Raw genomic sequence first — 12,552 nt, 5'->3', positions numbered from 1 at the left:
AGTTTTCTAGAAGTTCCTCAACAGTGTAAACAATATTGATTGATTGATTGTTGGTTGCTTTACGCCGCATTACCACAGTGTAAACAAGCACAAACTATCAATTTTGTTACGACTAGAGACTTGAAATTACCGATATGAATGACTGAAATCATTGTACGTGACTTCTGTCGTAAACTATTGTGCTGTATTTCTGGAAGTAACTCTATTTGCTTAAAATCATGCTAAATGTATAATGTTATGACCAAATAATTAGCGTTTAAAGGAAACACCAAACAATTTTGAAAAATACAATAAGTTACAAAACTAACATCTGAGATGATTCAGAAACTCGTTGAATTTGCAGTTTCGGTTTTTCATTATACTTTGAGATTCAGATTTTTAGCTTTCAGAAATATATGATAGTGTTTTTTTTATTATTATTTCATGCAGCTACTATTATATGTTATTCAGGTAATAAATGTGTAATTCAGGTCTCAGGTAGGGTATATATTGTGACATTCCCGGCTTAGAGTTTATATATTATAGAGTTGATATAAGCCCTAAGCCGGGATGTCACAGTATATACCCTGTCTGAGACCTGAATTACACATTTATTACGGATTACCCCTGACTTAATGTTATTTTCCAGTGCAGGCATTTGTTGAACATTCAAAAGGCAGCATGAATATTCATTACATGTGTATTGTTTCTTTAATATTTTGAGAAATCCATTTAAATGCATCTTTTTTATCTTGACAATTTGTTTTCCGTTAAAAAAAAGTTTCAAAAAAGTTAATAGATATCATATTTTGTGTTTGTATGTGTGTGTGGCTTTGTTTTTTACCGCAACACATAGAAAAAAAACCCAACCTGATATGTTTGGCATACGTGATGGATTTTCTAATTTGCTGTGAACATAATTTTATCATGGAAGTAATAATTTATAAAAACACTTTTAACATTAAATTTAAGCATTAAAAGTGTAAATTGCGTGATTTTGTATCAAAAAAGCACGTCATTAGTTTCCCTATGTGATCCTCTGATATTCATTAGTGTTCTGTATAGTTTTTGACTACGTCACATAGTAACCGTTGTTGTGATGACGTTTTTGAGGTTCCAATTGGGGATAAAAACGTCGTATATACCCTGGCAGTTTCCTGAATATATACTGACATCTCTGGTTTGTTATGCAATCACAAACCTCTACACATTTGTAATCCGTAATATATACTTATATTATACTGTGGTATCGGTACGGACGATATTAAGAATTGGTTAACTGCAATGGAATATCTATGTCATAGATGACGACGAACATGTTCCACATGTCGTACCCACAATCACGTCCTAGTTCCTTCGGGGAAACATAATAACACTGATCACCGGAATTGTAATTGCATGAGCAGCAAAACGGAACCACATGTGAAGCAGTTTCTGTCTACCCCTCAGAAGAATTTCAGATTATCTACCGTTTAAGTGGTGTTTTACATGGGTCAATGCTTGATTTCTATGCTATGTTTTGTATACTGTTGTTTGTCTTTTAATTTTTTTGTCCTGTTTTCGACAAATGTGGCTAAGTGTCCCTTTGATGTTTTTTGCATCTCTTTTGCATTATAATTTGCCTTGTAAGCATTCTAAACAATGATTGTTTGAGTTTTTTCTGCTGTATTTTAAAACAACATATTTGATGTGAAAAGAGGACAAAAAATAAACAACCTCTGGTTTATTGAAAGGATCAGACACACTCGAGTCCATTATATGTTATGATTGCTCTTATGAGCTCATGATCCAACAGCTTCGAACCATTCCGTTAAGTTTCCCATTTTGGTTCATATGAACCTCGTTTTACCCATTTTCTGTCTAAACGTCAAAATATCTCTCGCCCTTATGATTTATTTAAGGTCTCAATTCTCTAATGTAGATAAAAAGCTTCAGTTCAAATTCGAAGAAAAGTTTATTGCAGGAGGCAAAGATACGTCATGCTAGAATTTAATTTTAGTAGTATAAAAGCTTGAAATTAAAAATTAAAAAAAATTGCAAAAACATCGTTAACGAACATTGTCGATGAACAATAAATGAACAGCAGGAGCAAATCACTTCCATAGGTATGAAATATACCAATTCTATAACTTTAAATACCAAAATTTATGACAAAAAGCGATGATTTTAATTTTCTTATAGTCAACTTTACATTTCTGTGTAGCAACATCCAAGGGGCACCAGCATATGGAGTATATGTGTCTCAACTGATACGTTACTCAAGAGCTAGCTCAAAGTACGTTGATTTTATTAACCGAGGAATACTAATTTCTCAAAAGTTGCTAAGACAGGGCTAGGAATCTATCAAATTAAGGTCATCACTCAAGAAATTTAACGGTCGCCATCATGAGCTGATTGGCCATTATGAATGAAAGTGTGTCAGAAATCATATTTGATATTCTTCCTCAGTCATTATTACCTTCCATCATTACCGAACTGAACAAAGAAATAAGACGACGGGTGCCGTATACGGTGCAGGGAATGCTTACCCTTTCCGGAGCACATGATTTCACTCCCGGTTTGTAGTGGAGTTCGTGTTGTCTCCTATCTATTATTTGTAACTGTTGATGTAAATGTCTTTTAGTTTTATGAGTCTTTGTTTACTCCTTGGTTTTGATTGTTATTGTCTAAGACTAATCTAAACACAAACTTTTACATGTAAAGTATGCAAAGGTAAAATACCATGACTGAGGTGTAAGAGGACAAATTGTCTATATAGTATGTTCTCAATTCAATACACTCTATACCAATGAGCATTGTTATGTCATTGGAGTTCAGATAGAATGACATAATAACAAGTTTTACACACTGAAGGGAAATGTCTCTATTTAAACATGATATGCTAATGATAATTCAACTACATAACACATATTCTAAACCCACCATTGGTGTAACAAGTTAAACTGATCTTGTTCAATTTTCATTGTTTAACGTCCTCAATGTCTACGTGAATGTTGCAAATATGAAAGCAATTGTGCAATACATTGATTTTTAGATAGCTGAAGAATAATAAAGTGGGTCTGTATGAACATCATTGTTTTTTTAATGTTATATTATACAGTTTATATTTGACAGTCCGTATTAACCCATCCGTACCGCACTTAAGATCGGCCTAGAAATTATTTTAGTGTTTTCTTTTCTAAAAAATATTTAAACTCAAACATTAGTTTTAATTTTCAGGAACAGTCATATAAAATGCATATAATTTTCGTGATACCGCTTGATGGTTTAATTGTAATGGTTTCAGAAAAGAAATTCTACCTTGGATAAATGTTTGAGGACATTTTCACGGGCGACTGTAAAACTATCAAACTGTAATTTTCAAATACCTCCATCAGCATAGTCTGCCGAACATTCAGTGCATTTCATGTCTTCAATTGTACTGAATTGACCACATTTATTACAAATCCACTTCACCGTGTTCGACATCTCATGAAATGAAAATAAATTACAATAAATTTGACATCTCATGTATGCTATTATATAATACATTTATTTTATATCAAAAGGCCTTCCTGAATTTATGTATATCCTTTCTCCTGAAAATTATCGAAACATATTCTTGTGATCAAAAGAAAAAAACATAACACTATTGCATGTCTCATGCAATTCAAATGTGTGTTTTCTAGCATATCTTAAACGTCAAAACTTTTATCTCAATCTGACCAAACTTTCAGAAAAAAGATATGGACTCTCATTGTAGAGAAAATATTAATACCTGTTTGTGAATTTGATGATGAACAAAATGCAAAACAAAGAACTATCTGCTCTGCGTTATAAATATAAATGTTCCAAGACTCCAATAATAACATATGCCCTTTTATATCCTCTTTAACTGCATACTTTGTTTTGTCTTTTTAACTTTTTGATTCGAGCGACAGTGACGAATCTTTTGAAGACGAAAATCGGGCCTGGTCTTAAAAATCTTTTCGACTGCTATCTATAATGAGTTCGTAATATGTGGTTATACAAGTTCAAACTGTTAGTACTTTGTGTGTAACTTTATATTGTTATATTTTGATTTAGTACATTGACAACATAGTATTAGGTGACGTGAAAGATCTAACAAATAATTTAGGTCCCTCCAAACCTATTCATAGTTCTATAGATTTTATCGCTTATTAATTTGAAACCCTAAAACAAAAGATTAAAAGATTAAAGATACTCCCTGAAAATTTTATGAATTATCGCTCCATTGATTTTTTTTTCAAACGACCTTAAATGTATTTAAATTTGCTATTTTGGTGTTTTGAAAAATATATTTTAACTCTAACGTTTTGTCGAAAATTTAAACATCTCAAAAGATTTAAGCGGTACTAAATACTAAGTATTAAATAGGAAGTTACCTTACTTTAAATAAAACAAATATCAACGGTAAAAACTGCTCTCTCTTAGATTTATATATTCAACACGGAGAATAGACAATTTGTCCTCTTACACCACCATTTCCCGTTCTTGTTGTTAATTTTCCTCTTCTTTTATGGTGATACACCTTTTGCCACTATCTGACAACTCGTTTGCTATGTCCATCTCTAAAAGTTAAGCATATTTCATGCGTTTTATATGTAAGATTACTTAACTGATGGTGTTTAACGCCAACATCAGCTCTCTTCAGATATTATATAAATTAGTATTTTTAGATGGCCAATTTCTAATGCCGGGTAAAGCCTGGAAGATATTAGACATCTTAATAATTTAAGTAGAAGATGGCTAATTATAAATCCTTGAAAATTCCTGTACCAAATCAGGAAGATGGCAGTTGTTTTTCAATTGTTCCGTTGATGATAGCGATTCGTTTTGTCAGTTTTATGGCATATTCCTTTTTGAATTTTCTTCGGATTTCAGTATCCATGTTTTACTCTTTTAAAGACAAAAAATAATATAATTACCGCTTATTCACAGTTAGATCAGAAATGTTCCTTTTCGTTGAGACATGTATCTTTCATTTTAAAAATATATCATAAATATTAAATTCTTTTAAATTGATGATTCAGTTAATATATTATGAAGATTTAAATAATTCTAATATCAGAATCGGATCATATACTGTATTATCTTTTACATTGTTCTAATCATTTGTCATATACTGAATTTAAATCCTTATTTATTGATCATTTAAGTATGCAATACCACACCTCCAGTGATAATTGGAAATTTGACCCTATAAACGCCCGACCGAAATCAGTGTATAGCAAAATATGTGCAGTGTAAGCAAGTTTATTAACTCCGTGTGGTGTATTTTGGTGTTATTTTGAAATCCGTAAATTAATATTGACAATGGTAAATTCACAGATTTTGTTATTTTACCCCAAAATGGTAATGTCATTTCAGTAGTTGATAAAAAAATAAATTAATTTACTATTGGAGAGTTTATAGATGTAAAAACCGAACACTATACTGTAAATTCAGAAATTATTGCGTGCATTTATTATTGCGATTTTATCATTTTTAACAAAAATTCGATTTTAATTTTTGTGATATTGAGATAAATCTGTTTAATTCATATACAAAATACGAGTTTTAATTATTGCGATTATAACCCTGTCACAATAGTTTCTGAATTTGCATTTATAGAGAGAAACTTTCAATAGCAAACATTATTAGTATGACAAGATCTAAATCAAATTTAACAGGTAACATGGACGTCTTCTTTATAATGATGAATTACATCAATATTTTGCATGTCTAGCTACAAAAAAGTAAATTATTAAAATCCATAGACAACAAAGATCCCAATTACTAGTTCTACAGATTTGTCAACATGACCAATATTGTGAGCCTTTTTACATAGATTTTTTACATTGTTTTTGCATTTGTTTTGGGAAATAATGTTTGATCAGCAGGACAAGATCAACAAATAGATCTACAAAGCCGAAATTGTCACACAATTTCCGAATAGGAGGAATTGTCCGTTAATAAAAATTATAAAAAGCAATACAAGATAAAAAAAATCAGCTATTAAATACTAGTAACCGAAACATAAGTGACACCATCACCTTCTTAAAGTGAAATCATCATAATTTTTTCAGACTGCAACTCTTTATCAAGCATTCCATAGCAAAGCGTAAAAGGGTGATATATGAGTAAATTATGACAATCTTTAATTGTTCGTTAAATGGAGAGTAACATGAAAAATCCTTCGGCAGGGACTTTGCATCCCTTGTCAATTATGACACCGAACCAAGAATAGTGCCCGAACTAATAACCTTATAGTTGACGGCTAGTGTTCCAATTTAGCCAACTTAAAATCTACTCAATTTCTTTTAAAGCAAAAAATTCATCAAACTAAATATATCAAATATAAAAAAGAAGATGTTGTATGATTACCAATAAGACAACTTTCCACAAGAGACTAAATGACACAGCGATTATAAACTATAAGTCACTTATTTGGGCTGAATAATTGGATATTGTATAGTCAATGTTGCTATAACGTAAGAACCCTTGTAGTAGTATTGTAAATATACACGACAAGTAATTTTTACATATCGATCAGGTTAATTAAAAATTGTGAAAAAATATAGCGAAATGTACCCTTTTAACAATTCAACTGACATGAGTTAACTTACTTTTGAATTCACTAATTCGTGGACGTTAATTTTGAAAGACCATGCAATCTATATATCAGGCGATTCTTTTAGATGTCTTGGTTTTGGTTTCAATGACAAACACCATTCAAGGTATTCAGAAATCACAGAAAACATTAAGTACACTACTTTGTATATGATGGGATGACCCACCAGTTAGCAGTGTTTGTTTTACACAACATGACTTTTCTTAACAATCAGAAGTTGTTTTTTTTAATATGAAACGCGTTACAATTTTAATGACTATAAATGTGATCATTTAACTAGTTTAAGCCACTGTGAAACAATATGAAGAATTTTACACTTTTTTGTTTTTATTATGTTACTTTCCCCTTTTACAAAACAAAAATGAAAATTTACTCACATTATCATAGTTCTAAGGTCGTCTATCCCTTATTGCGTTTAATAAATGTTTTGCTATCTTGATATCTTTTGATCGGTATGAGGTTTATCCCTTGAATGCTTCCATTCTTTAAACAACTGCGGACAAAATAAAGGTAAACTATATTTTCATTCAACGAATATTGATTAAAATTAAATGTAGCTAAACCAAGTCTTCCATTAAAAGTTAACTAAAGTATTATAATAATTTTGTTTTGCAATGTGTTTGTTTGTTGTTCCTTTTTCTGTTTTTTTGTAATAAAGGATTATGTTTTTACGGGATGATAAACAACGTGTTTCTCTTGTTTACAGCTCAGTTTGAGCATATTTTAAGATATCTTAAATAAGGAATATCCTAGTTTTTAAAATGTCTCACAAGAACATTTACATGTTTTTATTGCATAAAAACATAGCGTCATTCAGCGACCATACACTACATCCCTTTCATATGAGCTTCGGTGGATAGTTATCTCATTTTCAACATCTTTTTATTTTTATGCTTAATTGTATATCTAGTTCACGTGTAGGAGATTTAAGTCAGAATCGGCGTCCTGAATTGTTAGAATCTCTCTGTTCGGATGTCTGACCTTTCGGTTTAAGAGTTTTTCTTCAATTTACATGTACTTTGTCTTCTGAAATAAATGCAAAAGTTGCTGAAATATCATCAGTGCCAGTTGAAACATAAGCAGCTCAATTCAGACAGAACAAATTAAAATGTGAAGTTTTAATGTATTTCTGTTCGTTAATGATTTTACAAATACCGGCTACCTTCCTACTACTACTTGCTAACATTGTCTGTGATTTGACATCAATGTTGATATTTGTGTTCTCTAGTGCGTTCAACCAGACTTCTTCGTCAATTTCAAATGGCATACTTGTTAAAATCTTACATTAATGTTTCTATGGAATTTAAAATTTGAATGCTGTTTTCGCTGTTTTTAACTTTTTTAAACTTTATATCTTATAACCCTCTTCAACCACCAGTTCATTAATAATGAGTTAAGTTTTCAAAAGATAAAATAATTTGATTTTTATTTTCCTTAATTCTTTTATGAGTTTTTACACAATTTGCTTTGTTCTTTGATTTTCTGTCAGTTTAATTTGCATTGAAAACAAGATATATTTCTAAAGGAAAAAAGAGTTTATAAGAAAATATGTTCAGTACTATCAAAAGTTTCTGCTTAAAATACCTTTCACCTAATAAATTTTTGTTCTCCAAATCTGTAGTATGGTGTTTCCATATCGCAATTTATACGTTATGCTCGTGTATGTTCATAAACAGGGTTGGTACCTTCCACAGAAACTGCTCCAACATAGTTATAAAGAGGAAATATTAAAAATGATACTCCGTAAATATTATGTATACCATCACAAAATGGATGATCAATACGATGTGTCTTAGTCTTAACCAACTAACACATTCTACCCTGGCGTATTAATTATTATCCTGGTACATTTGATTTACACTACTGGGTCGATTCCACTGCTCGTGGACGTTTCGTCCTCGATGGTAGCAACATCCCAGTAGTCAGCACTTCGGTGTTGCCATAAATATCAAATATATGGTCATTTTTATAAATTTCCTGTTTACAAAATTTTGATTGTTTCCGAAAAAACTAATCGTGGTACCTTTAATAACAATTAGATTGTTGCGTCTAAGTCGTCTGGTATGTTAAGTACCGAACGTGACATACTCCCGAATATGATTGTTTTACCGAATTTGAATACGTATTGTTATTTGACGTATCTTAGTTATTAAATATCCCACTGTAATGTAATTAATTATGATGTTTCTTTTGTATGTCCAGTTGAATATGTCTTATGTTCGTTGTTATGGACGAATTGTGTCGGTATTTGAAAACCCCGCTTTTGATATTTTGTTGTTACTTTCTTATACGTGCGGATCCAGTGGGGTATTATGTTGGTTTGTTTGTACTTCGGTTCGAATTCCGTATTATTGTATGTTTTACTTGTGAGTATAATCGAGTTACTCGTGGTTCGTCTACAGAGTTTTTTTTATAGTTTTTTTATGTGTGTTTACTATGTGGTCTTACATGATCGTGCCTTAAATTACAGCTATTTAATTTTTATTTTCTATATACATTTGTATATGTAAAAGTTAAGGTAAAAATCAGCTACATCATTTATCTGATTTTTGATCCTTTAAAGGATCTATTTTCACAGCCCGATTGAGAGGATTTTTGTTTATTCAAAATATTAATTTAAATAAAAACCGACAGGGTTGGGAAAAAAATTTATAACACCATTAGAAACACAATTTTATTTTAATATGCTTGTCATGGTTATAAAATAAATAGATAACGCCATTTCAAACTCAATCACAATTTAATATTTTTGTATATACGTGTCTATTATATTTAAAGCAATCCATTTTATTTTTATAATTAACGTGTGATGAATTCAACGTCACAAACATTAAGTTGTGTGATGTTGGTCCATTCAGGTGACGCGCATACTATATGTCGGTTGTGGTGTCCTTGTGTGCTGCGGTCTGTGGTAGCTTTGCTATATGAACGGGACGGCTAGCCGTAAAAAAAAGTATAACCAATAATTTTACCTCAGATATCCTGTTCTTATTCAAGAATATGGCACTTATAACCACAGTCCATTTCGATATATGCTTGCGTTTCCCTTTATTGTAGTTCGGTGTTTCTTTTGTTGTGTTGATTTCCTCTTATAGTTGAATTGTTTACCACGGGTTTAGTTTCTTACCCTGATTTTATTGCGAGTGTTTGATCGAATTATTATTTATTAACAGTGGTTTACTACTTTTTCCTTTATTCACAACACACATTGTCTAAAAGAACATCCATTTAATTTATTTTATCAGCATTCAAAATCAAAACATTTTTTTCAAATTAGACATTCAAGGTAGATCGACACCTAACATTTCACCTTTTCAAAAATTATCTATACCTAAAATTGAGAACGACTATCACAGATAAGATGTGTTTGGTCGTCTCAAAGATGAAGATTGAAAATAATAGAATTGATCACTATTGATAGTATTGCTTGAAATTTATTTGATTGATATATGTATAAAGAAAAACAAGCTACTACGGTACTGTTCAAATCTGATTTAAATGAACTGTTTTTGTTTTCAACGTATGTTTTTACTTACAGCTTATAACTACGAACTTATGATTCATAAAAATTTACAGCTTAGACAGAACATTACTATTGCAATATTTAAGCATGCGTAGTACTTTTTTCACATTTGGATATTTTAAATAATATGCAGGTATGAACTTCCACCTTAAATCCTTAACTTCACAAGTAGTACATTTACATTTATAGTGGTATACATCCCCAAGACCAGCTTTACAAAGTGGACAAATTCTCTCATTTCACGGTTCATTTCTCCACTTTGTACTACATACCCTTAATTTACACATATTTACTCTATGACCCGGCCATAATTCTAACAGATATGGTTATAAGCAAAACGTCAGATATGCCGTCTATAAAAAAAAATTGCTATTCCCTTTTGCTTTCAGAAATCAGAGTGTTATATCATTCCAAAGTCATGGAAGGTCACATGGAGGACTAGGAAAATGTCATTCTATAAATTTCATTGTTGTTTCACCTCCTGGCAGCGGTGGCGACGGCGCAAACTATTTGTTTGAATGTTACTAAACTTCAGTGTGTCATATGTCAATTTTCATTGAACTAAGTTTGAACTGCTAAAGAAAACCGAGATTTTTTGTTTCGTGAAACACTAACTTGTTATGAGTAAAAGGATAACATTATTTAGTATTTGGATTCTTTGCAACGTCCACATGTCCATCAGTTAGGATTCAACTGGTCTTTACCTCATTCTGAGTGATCTTGATTACAGTTAAGTGCTTTAATATGTATCCCAGATACTATAAGCAACAAGTCATCTATATTTGGTAAATGAAATGAGTATACGTTGTACATGTCAAACTGAAAGGTTTAATCTGACTTTGACATCAATTTCATGGTTCATTTGACAATGGTTAGTTTTTGCAGTTTGGTCTATTTATCAGATGTAATAAGCAATAGTGCCACTATATTTGGTGTATGGAATAATTGTAATGTGTACATGTATATCTGGCAGGTTTCATCTGACCATGACCTCATTTTCATGGTTTATTATACTATGTATAGTTTCTGTGATTTGGTTTATTTCTCAGATATTGCAATCAACAGTTCAATCATGTTGATTGTATGGATAATTTGTAAGATATACATGGCAGTCCATCGGGCATAGTTCATATGACCATGCCCTCATTTGCATCGTTCATTGGTCAATGTTAAGATTGTGTGCTTTGATCTCTTTCTATGTTTCTTTAACATTATGACCACTATATTTGGTTTATGTAGAATAATTGTAAAGTGGGCATGTCTGTCTGGCATGGGAAATCTGACCGTGACCTTATTATTATACACAATATAATGTTTAGTTTATGTGATACTTGTTGGATAACCTGCATATTACAGACTTTCAACCTGAACTCAATGATAAATAAAACAGGCGAGATATTTTAGCGATAGCATGCTCTTTTTTACCGTAACATCAGATTTTCGAACATACACCATTCTTACATATTTCCTTTAAGCTATGTATATGTCTCCCTTACATAGTCATGGCCTGTCGCCATCTCTTAACATTAGTCCAAAATAAACGAAAAGTACCACTACCCTTAATTTAATTTTGATATTTCAGTGTGTTTATATAATTCAAATATTCGAGCACACATCTGTCTGGAGTTTTCCTGAATGGTTTGTCGATGCCTCTTTCAACTTGAGGTACTCAAATCCCTTTGTAAATTTCAGCTTTTTGTAAACCTGACTGTAGATTTTTGAACATATAACATTCTGAGGTATGTTCCAATATGTACATTGATGTACGCTTATGTCTATTCTACATAGCCTATAAAGTATTTGCCCGTCGCAATCTCTATGAATTGGTTTTTTCCGGATTACTTACGACACACGGATTCGTGTTTTAACATTGTCCCACTTCACTCTTTGTTTACATGTTAAAAAAAGATTAACTTAAAAAATGAAAACAACATGTGAAGTAATTCATGCGTTCGAAATGCTTTTCTTGATTTACCTCATCAGGAACTCCCAAAGCCAAATATTTAAAAGCCGAGAATGTATAAGAGGGAGTTGAAAATTAAAGCTTGGTTGTTGTCTCTTTGACATATTTCTCAACTCGATTCTTGCAGGAACGTTTTATCTACATTTGCAATAATGTTTTCTACATTTGCAGGAGTATTTTATCTACATTTTCAGGAATGTTTTATCTACATTTTCAGGATTGTTTTATCTTCATTTGCAGGAATAACTCTCTTCGTCACATGTATAGTCGTTTTTCTAAACGATGCGCCGATGTGTTCGTTACAACAACATAAAAATCGTTGTCCATCACAATTTCGATAAATCTGATAAACGTAAAGTTCCCTCACCTCACCGAAATTCTGTGACTCTGACTCATTGTGTCACGATATGATTATTGTATTCCAGTTGTTTATTGAATGCATTATATGGAACTATTCAGTCTGTATTTTTTATA

The sequence above is a fragment of the Mytilus galloprovincialis genome, chromosome 8 (genome assembly GCF_965363235.1).
Source record: "Mytilus galloprovincialis chromosome 8, xbMytGall1.hap1.1, whole genome shotgun sequence".
In the NCBI taxonomy this organism is placed as follows: Eukaryota; Metazoa; Mollusca; class Bivalvia; order Mytilida; family Mytilidae; genus Mytilus; species Mytilus galloprovincialis.
Note: the sequence above shows the minus strand (reverse complement) of the source record.